This window comes from Capricornis sumatraensis, chromosome 4, assembly GCF_032405125.1.
Source record: "Capricornis sumatraensis isolate serow.1 chromosome 4, serow.2, whole genome shotgun sequence".
Classification (NCBI taxonomy): domain Eukaryota; kingdom Metazoa; phylum Chordata; class Mammalia; order Artiodactyla; family Bovidae; genus Capricornis; species Capricornis sumatraensis.
In genome coordinates, this window is record NC_091072.1 from 154,755,457 (window position 1) to 154,768,084 (window position 12,628).

The window sequence follows — 12,628 nt, forward strand, 5'->3', positions numbered from 1 at the left end:
GGTAACCCCCACCTGAGGTCACCGTCTCCCCAGCAGTGACATCACTGCTCTGGGCCACATAGCTGGAGGACCAGGCAAGCTGAAGGGGGGCCAAGCAGGCAGCTGGAAATACATCACCAGCCCCGAGGCCAACTTCCCCAGCAGCCGAAGGCCCCTGGAAGATGACTGGCTCCCATGTGCCTTGGACACCTGAGTGAGAAGCCGGTGGGGTGAAGGAGGTGGACCCATCATGGATGGTCCCAGTGTCTCATCTTATAGATAGGTAAACTGAGGCCTGGAGAGGACCACACCTCTCCCAAGGTTACACAGGAGTGAGGGGCCGATGTTCTCTGGGACAACATGCTGAGCCAAGGACCACAGTCCCCAGCACCCAGTTGGGTTAGGGTGGTAGGGGAGGCATGAGTGCTAGAAGAGGGCTGAGTTCAGAATGATCCAGAGGCTTCAAGGTCGGATGGTCCTGACCCCCAGGAACTCACAGTCTGGGGAACAGGTATTGAGGGAGTACAACTCAGATGTGTCTGCCTTCATCGTCTGTCTGCACCCAGAATATAAGTCCCCTGCGGGCAGCTTTTACTCACAGGTGTAGCCCAGCACCTAGTGCAACGCCTGGCACATAGTAGGTGCTCATTAAATACTTGAATCAGTGAATCCATAGAAGTGTATGTTGTTGTTACTGCTCAGTCGCTTAGGCGTGTCCGACTCTGCGACCCCATGGACTGCTGCACGCCAGGCCTCCTTCACTGTCTCCTGGAGTCTGCTCAAACTCATGTCCATAGAGTCAAGGATGCCATCCAACTATCTCATCCTCTATCGCCCCCTTCTCCTCCTGCCCTCAATCTTTCCCAGCATCAGAGAAGGACGTAGCAGGACCCTAAAGCCGTCCTCATCTGTACACAATGGCACTGGAGACAAGGGCTGTGGGACGTGGTCAGAACCCACTTCCCCTTCTGCTTCTTCCTCTCATAGGCCTGTCCTGCCTTGGGTGTCTCCAGACCATGGCTCCCTCCCAACCAACCCCCACTCAGTCCTGACTTCCAGACTGTTCTCTGCCCCTTCCCACCACTCCTCCTTCCCTGGGGGCTTGTTGGGAGCAAGCTGGAGGAATTCCTGGCCCGAGTCAGGGGAGGTGCCCCAGCAGGCGGGAGGCAGCGCGCACACGCCAGGGACTGCTCCAAATTCCAGCTCCCACGAGCCTGCTGGGAGGGAGCCAAGTGGGGCCGTGGGGCAGGGTGGGGAGGCCCTCCCCACGGAAGCCAGGAGGGCACAGGGAAGTCTGGGGAAGGGCCGGGGCCAAAGAAGCAGACAGTCAGGGCAGATATGGTCAGGGCCCCAGGGGCACACAGCGCACCTCCCCCAGGACGCAGGCGGGAAGATTGAGGCCCCCAGGTATCAAACTCTAAGCTCCTGACCCGGGATGTTGTGGGGGTGAGAGTCTATGACCAGACACCAAACGTCTCGGGAAGAAGAGGGGTGTTTGAGGGGGTGCATAACGTGAGACCACATGGAAAGAGCCCTGGACTGGCAGCAGGAAGCTGGGGACAGGTCTTGGACCGCCCCTGTCCTCAGTGGGACCAGGCTGCGCCCAGAGTCCCCTACTTGTTCATGGGGGGCGAGGGGGTTCCCCTCAATGGGCCAGCACTCTTGGCCACTGGGAGTTCAGCGGGCAACGGGAGGAGGGTCCCAGCGAAGGAAGGAGGTGGTGGAGTGTCTGGAAGGTTCTCAGCCTGGCCTCTTCTGGGTCCCCTCCCAGTCCTGGGTCAGGGCCAGGTGCCATGAGCTCAGACAGCCGCCCCTGCCCAGCTGTCGGCAAGAGCTGCCGCCAACACCCACACCAGCGCACCTGGCCTGCCACCATGCCACCCCCCACCGCCCTCTCCCCAGTGGCCCTCCTGCCCTAGCACCAGCTCCTGGGCCATCCTCGACACAAGGTGTGGCAACAGGACTACAGGCAACTGGATCCAGACGTCCAGGACCACAGCGTCTGGGAATTAAAACACTCTAGAACCGTGGGTTCTCATAACCAGAAAATTCCAGGACCATCAGATATTGGAATGCTTTTATTCCAGGCCCCCAAGACTCTTTGAACCAAGTAATTTCAGAAATGCAATCTCTCGCAGCCAAAGATGAGGACCACAGAAACTTGGATTTCCACGGTTTGGGGTTCTGGGACTCTCTGTCGTAGTCGTTTAGTTATCTCTTTCGAGACCGCATGGACTGCTGCTCGCCAGGCTCCTCTGTCTGTGGGATTTCCCAGGCAAGAATACTGGAGTGGGTTGCCACTCTCTTCTCCAGGAGATCTTCCCAACCCAGGGATCAAGCTGGAGTCTCCTGCATTGGCAGGCGGATTAAGCAGAAAATTCCCAAACAACAAGCACATTATCCCAGAGGACACAAGCCCGGGGAATCTTCCCACCACCCAGACTAACAACCAGGAGCAGGCCAAGCCAGGCCTTGGTGGGGTCATTCCACTGGCCCCTGCTTTGGGCAGGTCTCTCTGCTCCTGGAACAGCAAAGGCAGGAAGGGAGAGGGGGCGCTTCTGAGCAAATCGAAGGAGCTGAGGGCCTCTCCTCCACGCCCTGGGCGGCTTCCTTTTGCCAACAGAGAGGAGAAGAGAAAGAAGGCCCTTGATGCTGCAGGTTCGGGAGGCGGGTGTGTGGTCACAGGGGTGGCAGGGTCTACCCCCTCCCTGGCTGGAGGAGCTTGGAATTTTCTCCTGGCAGGAAGGGCCCACCCTCCTAGGAATGGAAAACAATCCCTGGCATCTGGCCCCCGAGGCATACAAGGTTTTGACAATCAAGCATTATTATTCTCCCTGCCTCGCCCCAGCTCTATGCAGAGGGGAAACCGAGGCAGGCGGGCTGTCTAAACCAAGAATCTGCCCCTGGCAGATTCCAGTCGTCCCCTTCCCTGACCGCGGAATGTCAGAGCTGAGACAGCCGTAGAGCACCTGGAGTCTGAGACCAGAGAGGGCAGCCGTTCACCCAAAGTCACCCAGCTCGCTGCAGCAGTCGCTTACGGCTTCCACTAAGGCTCACTTCCAGGGCATCTTCCTCCAGGAAGCCTTCCCAGATCATGTTCCCCTGGGCTTCTCTGCCTGCTTAAGACTTCACTCCTCCACTAAGCTGCATGCTGTAATTACTCAGACCTTGCTGTCTCAGTATTGTGTACAAAAATGTCTCATCTTCTCAGCCTATGCTGGGAGGGTTCCTCCTCATTAGCCTGGAAGAAGAAGCCTTGGGCTTCCCTGGTGGCTCAGATGGTAAAGAATCTGCCTGCAATGCCGGAGACCCAGGGTTCGATCCCTGGGTTGGGAAGATCCCCTGGAGGAGGGCATGGCAACCTACTCCAGTATTCTTGCATAGGAAATCCCATGGACAAAAGAGCCTGGTGGGCTACAGTCCATGGGGTCGCAAAGAGTCAGACATGACTGAGCGATTAACACTTGCACTTTCTTCAGAAGCCTTGGGCAGAGGCCTCCAAGCCCCTGCTCAAATACCTCCCTGGCTCCCTGCTGCCCAGGGACAAAGTCTAAGGCAGCTCGGCTCTCGTTAGGGCTGTGTGGCTGCACTCAGTCTCTTCCTGTGATCCCACAGGCATGGGTCTCACTGAGTTCCTGGTGGCCTCTGCCAGGCCGTTTCTTTCCCTGCAGCTTCCTTGACTCCCCCATCCTTCCTGGGCCAGAGCATCCTCATCTCTGAGGCCTTAGTGAGACCACCTGCCTGGGGCCAGTGTCTCCTCTGGACCACCTCGGGCTTCCGCTCTGCAGCCCCACTGCCCTGCCAGTGGCGGCCTCTGCCGGGACACCCACTCCCCAAGGCTGGGCTGGGTCTTACCCCACATGGGTCTTAGACTAATGGGGACTGTGGGTCTTTACTGAGGCCCCACGGCTGGTTTCAGTCTCTCACAGGGCTTCGCTCATCAGATCCCAGCAACAAAGCTAGGGACGGATTCTGGGCTGATCACGCCCATTTTACAGATGATGAGACCAAGCCCAGTGTGGCTGAATGGCTTCCTTAAAGTCACACAGTCAGCAACAGAGCTGAGATGGGGACCCTGAGAATCTGGCTCCAGAGCCCACGTGCTGTCCTGTTAGGTCACATCGCCCTGGGCAGGCGAGGGACGGAAGCGCTGAGCCTGCAGCAGCACTGGGGAGTCTCGAGACCACTTAGCTCAACCCCTACAGCCCACAGAGGGCAGAGCACTTATTTCAGGATCCCCTCTGCCCACCTCCCACATACCTGTGTGCAGAGAAACACACACAGAGAAAAAGTCACACACATGCACACTCAAACTTGGACACAAGCCCCCAGCCCCTGGGACCCGCCTGCAGGAAACCCTCAGCTGCCCAAGCCTTTTTCACTTCAGCTTTTTCCTAAATTTGCTTTGAGGAAGTTGCTGGCCTCTTGGAGTTCTCTCTCTCACGCGCTCCAGACCACATCCCTTTCCACGCACTTCCAACTTCTCTGGAAACCTGAGTTCCAACTTCTCAGAAAAACCTGAACTCTCCTGGAGAACAGGAGAGGGGACAACAGACAGTAAACAGGATGCATAAGTCCCTTCTGCAGATGGTAGTGGAACCATGGAACGTGGTTTGGGACTTGAACCTGCAATCTTTTCACTGAAACCACATTCTTGGAGTCAGGACTTCATGAAGCTCAGGTTCTTGATGTCTCGTCACAGAAAGAATTCAGTAAGAGTCAAAGTGATAGGCAAGAAGCGGATTTATCTGAGCACCACCAGGGCATGGGGGTTGTCAGTTTTTATAGGGGAGGGTAATTTCATGTACTAATGAGTGGGAGTATTCCAGCTATTTGGGGAAAAGGGTGGGGAATTTCCAGGAATTGGGTCGCGCTCACTTTTTGACCTTTATGGTCGGCCTTGGGACTGTCATGGTGCCTGTGGGTGTGTATTTAGCTTGCTGATGTGTTATAATGAGCATGTACTGAGGCTCAAGGTCTAGCAGAAGTTGGCTCATCTGCCATCTCGAACATATTTGGTTCTAACCCGCATATGTTGTGTCCTCGGGCTATGTCGTTCTTTTAAAGGTTGTGCCCTGCCCCTTTCTCTCTGGTTTCAGTATCAGGGGACAGGCTGCAGAAGAAAGGTGTGGAGCGGTAGCAGGTCAAGCGTACTGGGGAAGCAGGTTCCAGCAGCAGTAAATAGGGTGATGTCTGCGGTGAGAAAGCAGCATCTCTCCCTGGGTCAAGAAGATCCCCTGGAGAGGGGAATGGCAACCCATTCCAATATTCTTGCCTGGAGAATTCCAAGGACAGACCATGAGGTCGTAAAGAGTCGGACACGACCGAGCAACGAACACACTGCAGGCTTCTAAGGAGAGGCCTTCTGGGAAGAGGAAAGAGCCAGTGCGAAGGTCCTGGGGCGGGAGTGGGCCTGCCATGTTAGAGGAACAGAGAGGTCAGTGTGGCCGTGGATGAGCATGAGTTCGGGGAGAGTTAGAGAGGTGAGGTCGGGGTGGTAGGGTGTCTAGGGTGGCCCAGGCTTTTCCTCTAGTGACTGGGCATTGATGGGAACCATGCAGGGTTCTGAGCAGAGGAACGATGCCATGTGTGTGTGCATGTGTTAAAATACAAGATGAAATATACCACCTTAACCATTTTTAAGTGCACAGTTCAGTGGTATGAAATATATCCATGGGACTCCCCTGGTGGTCCAGCGGCTAAGACTCCACGCTTCCACTGCAGGAGGCCAGGGTTCGATCCCTGGTCAGGGAACTAGATCCCACGTGCCGCAACTAAAACCCAGTGCGGCTGAAGACATAAATCAATAAATACCGATATACATTCACCCGGTTGGCAGCCACCACCCATCCCTGTCACTCTTCTCATCTTGTAAAACTGAAGCTCCATATGGAGGGAGGCAACCTGACTTGAGTTCTAACAGGGTCACTCCGGCTGCTGGGTGGACCCTCCACAAGGACGTCCAGACAGAAGCGGGAAAACCAGACAGAAGGCAAGAGGCAGGAGCCCTGGGTTCCCCCGGGGCCCCGCTTCCCTGACTACCTCGATGACGTTGGACAAACCATTTCGTTCATTCTTAAGCCTGTTTATTCATGCCTTCGGTCAGTTGGTCTTTCAAGAAGTATCTGTTGAACACCTGCTATGTACACTGTGCTGTGTACAGAGGGCGCAAAATGAGCAGAACAGACTGGCCTCTGACTCGGGGAGGTGCCGTGTGGCCGGGAAGACAGACATGGAGCAAAGAGCAGCAAAAATAATGGAGTGATAAGGCTGGTGCGGATGGTGCAGGAGAAGCAGAGAGAGCGTCAGAGGGAAAACATTCTAGCAGAAGCTCTGAGGCGTGGGCCTCCTGCTTCTATGAAAAACTTCCTCTCCCTTCCCTCCTGTAGATAAAAGGGAACAGAGGAACCCCAGTGGTCAAGCCCGGATTCCTAGTCTGTGAACTGGCTGTCCTCTCTGTGCCGGCTGCCCCTCTAGATGTGACGAGTAACTGAGCCAATGCAGGGAATTCCCTGGGGCTCCAGTGGTTAAGAATCCACCTTCCAAGGCAGGGGACTCGGGTTCAATCTTGGTGGTGGAGCTAAAAATCCCACATGTCACAGGACAACTAAGCCCATGCCCTCCAATTACTGAGCCCACATGCCACAGCTAGAGAGAAGCCCGCACACCACAGTGCAGATCCCGTAGCACGACTAAAACCCGATGCAGCCAACAGAAAAATCAATGTTTTTTTTAAAAAGAGAGAGAGGCGACTTCCCTGGTGGCCCCATGGTTAGGAATCTGCCTTCCAATTCAGGGGACAGAGGTTTGATCCCTGGTTGGGGAACTAAGATCCCATGTGCTGCAGGGCAACTAGAGCCCTAAAGAAGCCTGTGCATCACCAAAAATAAAAAATAAAATATGAGAGAGCCAATGTGTGGCAAGCTCCAGATACACAGATACACAAGGGCACGAGGCCCCACCCCCACCCCCTCCAACCTGGTCTGCAGGAGTGGGCGCCCTCTGATGAGGTGCAACGACAGTCTCAGGGGAGACCTCCCACCCCCAAATCTCTCTCGACTTGCTTCCTGCTGTGCCTGAATCCCTGTTACAAACTCATTCCTTTGCACTGTGCTTCCCTACCCTTCCAGAACCACACATTCCTATTCGGGTTAGCCCTGGGCTGGGTGTTGCTCAGCTTTCAGAGGCTCAAGCCTCCCTCTTTCAGGAAGCCTTCCCTGACTATTGCTGCCCGTGGAATCTCTCTTTCCCTCCCTTTTTCTCACTCTCTCTTTGCTTGCTCTGTGCTGGCCTTTGGCTTTCATTGTCTCAGCTAAAAGGGTCCTGAGAAATCCAACCCAGGCTGCCCTGAGCCCCTGTTCTTTCAGATGAGGAAACTGAGGCCCAGATACTGAGTTCTCATGGCAATGGTTTGGTCATCTGTGGAACAGAAGTAAAATACTGCCTCCTTGGGGCTCTGTCCACACATTCAGTATTTACTGATAGGGAGTGTGGATTGGACATTGAGTGAAGACTCAGGTCAGCGGCGTGTCCCATAGAGGACCCGCTGAATCCTCACTGTGGTTTCCGGGGGCTGTCACGGTGCTAGAAGGGGCTGAGCTGGCATCCAGCCTGACTCACCTCATGAGGTCATCACAGCACAGCCAGAAGGCCTGGGCAGGATGACTCTGGTGGTCCCACATGACCAGGGCACACCAGCCTGCAATGAGCTGGAGGTTGACTGGGGCTAAATGGTGATGCGTGTTGAATGCCACACCAAGGTGCCTGATGCATTGCTGATGCTGTCATGTCGCTGTCAGTCCAACTCTTTGCGACCCCATGGACTGCAAAACACCAGGCTTCCCTGTCCTTCGCCATCTCCCAGAGTTTGCTCAAACTCATGTCTATTGAGCCAGTGATGCCATCCAACCATCTCATCCTCTGTCACTGCCGTCTCCTCCTGCCCTCAATCTTCCTTAGCATCAGGGTCTCTTCCAGTGAGTCAGATCTTCGCCTCAGGTGGCCAAAGTATTGGAGCTTCAGTTTCCGCATCTGTCCTTCCAATGAATATTCCGGGCTGATTTCCTTTAGGATTGATAGGTTTGATCTCGTTGCAGTCCAAGGAGCTCTCAAGAGTCTTCTCTAGCACCACAGTTCAAAAGCACCAATTCTTCGGTGCTCAGCTGGATGCACAGGATGTGCTTAATACATGTTTTTGCTGTGTGCACAAAGAAACGTGCTGCGGAGAGTCATGGAAAGCTCTTGAGCAGGGTAGGGCCCTGCCTTTGACGGAACACGTCTTGGAGCGCTCAGGTGAGCGGCTGACCCTGAGGAAACAGGAGGGCGTGCTGTCTCCGGGGGCCTTCGTGTCGCCGTGCTGGTGTGCTCACAGTCGGATGGAACCAGGTGACTGGGTCAGGGTGGAGGTGTGCTTGTGGGCACTGGGGCGTGAATGGGCTGCTGTGCTCCAGGGAGCTGCTGCCCCCTTCTGCTCAGGCTCCCCACATAGAAAATGGGGGTGATAAAAAACTCCCCTCCTGTCACCTTGGGGGGCAGAGGGCAGGGACTTCGAGAATGGACAAGTCACATCCCTGCCTGGCCTAGCGCCTGGACAGTGGGGAACCTTCACATTAGGACCACGGCCTGGGTCCCTGTGTGATGCCCCAGGCTGGGTGACGAGGCTCCGGGGAGCGGCTGCTGTGGGGTGGGGGCCTGCTTGGAGGAGCCCGTGGCGGGGGACGAGGTGGTGGCCAGGGAGATGGGGAAGTTGGCCGGTCAGCTATCTTTAGCACCTTCTCTCACAGCCCTTTTCCTCTGCCTGGCTGCAAGGGGCTGGGGCAGGGAGCCAGGGGAAGAGGTCACTTCTCCATAGTCACATGAAGCCCGGTGACCCGGAGGCCAGCTGTGGGGCTCAGGCAAGTGGAGGGGGCTGACTGTGGTACCTGGTACCCCGCCAGTGTGCTGGCCGCCCTGAGGGCAGCATCCCCTGGTGGCCCCCATCCTGCCACCTCTCAAGCAAGCAGAGGCTGGAGTCTGCATCTACGAGGGGTGGTCGGTGCCGTGGGGGCTGCTGGAATGTGGCATCCTCTCTCGCTCCTTGTTCCTCGCCACGAGCCTCCAGGCCCCCATTCAATGAGGGCAGTGCAGTGCAGTGGTTAGCACCAGCCTCCTGGGGCCTGGACTTGGCTCTCTGCGTCAGCACTGCTGAGAGTCCCGTCTGAGTGAGGGACTCTGATTTAGTCTCCCAGGTCTCAACGTCCTCATTGTGAAAACAGGAGTGACGCCAGGAATCTCGTCACACCGCTCAGAGGACTGTCACAATCACCCAGGGAGACAGCATCTAAGATGCCTGGCGGAGAACATTCTACCTCTCTGACCTGGGAAGAGTCTCTGAATCTCTCTGGGCCTCTATTTTCCCCATCTGTGAAATGGAAATAGTGGTTGCAAGGATTAAATAGAGTAGCTTTGAAAGGGTCTAACATAAGGTTTGGCACACAGTAGGTACTCAACAAATAAGCCTCCTTGGGCACTTTCCTGGCATTCCAGTGGTTAGGACTGCATGCCCCCCACTGCAGGGGGCAGGGGTTCTATCCCTGGTCAGGGAACTAAGATCTCGCATGCTACATGGCAATGCCCAAACAAAAAACAAAAACCAAATAAGCACCAACTCCTTCTCCTTTGCAGGTCCTAATACCATAGGATTAGGGTGAAGAGATGCTCAGGTTCAAATCCCACCCCACAAGTTATACACTGTGTGCCCTTGGGCAAGTCGCACACTCTCTCTGAGCCTCACTTTATTTATAAAATGGGGGTAATAATTGGAGCTGCCTCAAGGGGTGATCCTGAGTATAGTTCAGTTCAGTTAAGTCGTTCAGCCATGTATGACTTTTTGTGACCCCATGGACTGCAGCACACCAGGCTTCCCTGTCCACCACCAACTCCCAGAATTTGCTCAAATTTATGTCTATCGAGTCAGTGATGCCATCCAACCATCTCATCTTCTGTCACCTCCTTCTCCCACTTTCAATTTTTCCCAGCATCAGGGTCTTCTCCAAGGAGTCAGTTCTTTGCATCAGGTGGCCAAAGTATTGGAGTTTCAGCTTCAGCCTCAGTCCTTCCAATGAACATTCAGGACTGATTTCCTTTAGGACTGACTGGTGTGACCTCCTTGCTATCCAAGGGGCTCGCAAGAATCTTCTCCAACCCCACACTTCATAAGCATCAATTCTTCGGCGCTCAGCCTTCTTCATAGTCCAACTCTCACAGCCATACATGGCTACTGGAAAAACCATAGCTTTGACTAGACAGACCTTTGTCCATAAAGTAATGTCTCTGCTTTTTAGTATGCTGTCTAGGTTGATCATAGCTTTTCTTCCAAGGAGCAAGTGTCTTTTAATTTCATGGCTGCAGTCATCATCTGCAGCGATTTTGGAGCCCAAAAAGATAAAATCTGTCACTACTTTCATTGTTTCCCCATCTATTTGCCATGAAGTGATGGGATCGGATGCCACAATCTTCATTTTTTTAATTTTGAGTTTTAAGCCAGCTTTTTCACTCTTCTCTTTCACTTTCATCAAGAGGCTCTTTAGTTCCTCTTCACTTTCTGCCATAAGGGTGGTGTCATCTGCGTATCTGAGGTTACTGCTATTTCTCCCAGCAATCTTGATTCCAGCTTGTGCTTCATCCAGTCTGGCATTTCACATGATGTATTCTTCATATAAGTTAAATAAGCAAGGTGACAATATACAGCCTTGACATAATCCTTTCCCAGTTTGGAACCAGTCCGTTGTTCCATGTTCGGTTCTAACTTTTGCTTCTTGATCTGCATACAGGTTTCTCAGGAGACAGGTAAGATGGTCTGATATTCCCATCTCTTTAAGAATTTTCTACAGTTTACTGTGATCCACACCATCAAAGGCTTTAGTGTAGTCAATGAAGCAGAAGTAGATATTTTCCTGGGACCCTCTTGCTTTTTCTTTGATCCAGTGGATGTTGGCAATTTTATCTTTGGTTCCTCTGCTTTTTCTAAATCCAGCTTGAACATCTGGAAGTCCTCTGTTCATGTACTTTTGAAGCCTAACTTGGAGAATTTTGAGCATTACTTTGCTAGCATGTGAAATGAGTAAATTGTGAGGTAATTTGAACCTTCTTTGGCATTGCCTTTCTTCGGAACTGGAATGAAAACTGACATTTTTCAGGCCTGCAGCCACTGCTGAGTTTCCCAAATTTGCTGGTATATTGAGTGCAGCACTTTCACAGCATCATCTTTTAGGATTTGAAATAGCCCAGCTGGAATTCCATCACCTCCTTTAGCTCATAGTGATGCTTCCTAAGGCCCACTTGACTTCACACTCCAGGATGTCTGACTCTAGGTGAGTGATCACACCATCGTGGTTATCCGGGTCACGAAGGTCTTTTCTGTACAGTTCTGTATATTCTTGCCACCTCTTTTTAATCTCTTCTGCTTCTGTTAGGTCCATACCATTTCTGTCCTTTATTGAGCCCATCTTTGCATGAAATGTTCCCTTGGTATCTCTAATTTTCTTGAAGAGATCTCTAGTCTTTCCCATTTCTATTGTTTTTCTCTGTTTCTTTGCATTAATCACTTAGGAAGGCTTTCTTATCTCTCCTTTGGAACTCTGCATTCAGATGGATGTATCTTTCCTTTTCTCCTTTGCCTGAGTATTGAGTTTATATATATGAAGTACATAGGACAGTGACCGATAGGTATAAATTATTCATAGTTATTGCCACCTGCTAACCCAGGCACCACCCTCTGGAGGCCTTCAAAGTCAACATGAGCACTGGTTATCAAGGGCAAGGAGCTGGTGAAGCTGGGCCCTGGGCAGCATGTGGGTCCAGACGGCTGATGGGTGCCAAGGGCAGTCATTCAACATTTAACAGTTCTGATGTTAACAGGGGCTTCCCTGGTAGCTCAGTGGTAAAGAATCCGCACGCCAATGCAGGAGATGCGAGTTCAATCCCTGGGTCAGGAAGATCCCTGGAGAAGGAAATGGCAACCTACTCCAGTATTCTTGCCTGGGAAATCCCATGGATAGAGAAGCCTGGCCGGCAACAGTTCATGGGGTCACAGAAGAGTCAGACACAACTCAGCAGCTGAACAACGTGTTAATAGGGCCTGGAAGTGTCCTGAATGCCACCTCCCTCATTTCTGGGCTCATAGATGTTAACCCTCTCTCCTCGCAGGGGTCCAGCTCAGGCTTTGGAGCCTCTGCTGGAAGGACAGGGAGAGCTCTTGGGGTTCCTAGGAGCAGCCAGGAGTCCGGATCCTAGAAGGCATAGGGAGCTGGAGGGGACAGCAGGCCCTGAGTGCCAGCCTAGCAGCAGAATGTCGTAAGGAGGGCGGGGGACCCACAGAAGCTTCAGACAAGCCGCTGCGTGCCGAGAGCCGATGGGAGAAGGGTGACGTCGCTGGAAGCCAAGGCCAGGCACCCGGGGGGCAGGGGCAGGGCTGGGGGTGATGGCGCATGAGGACTGAGGGGCAAGGATTGGGGAAGAGCACCTCCACCCCCCAAGCCCGTCTCCAGGTGAGCTCCACGAAGTCGCTGGCTCTGCCTTTTAAGGCAATGGTGGCTTCTGCCATCTCCATGTTCTCACTTGCTCAGAAATTTCCAGCAAGTATTTTCTTTATTCTTTTTTTTAGGAGGAA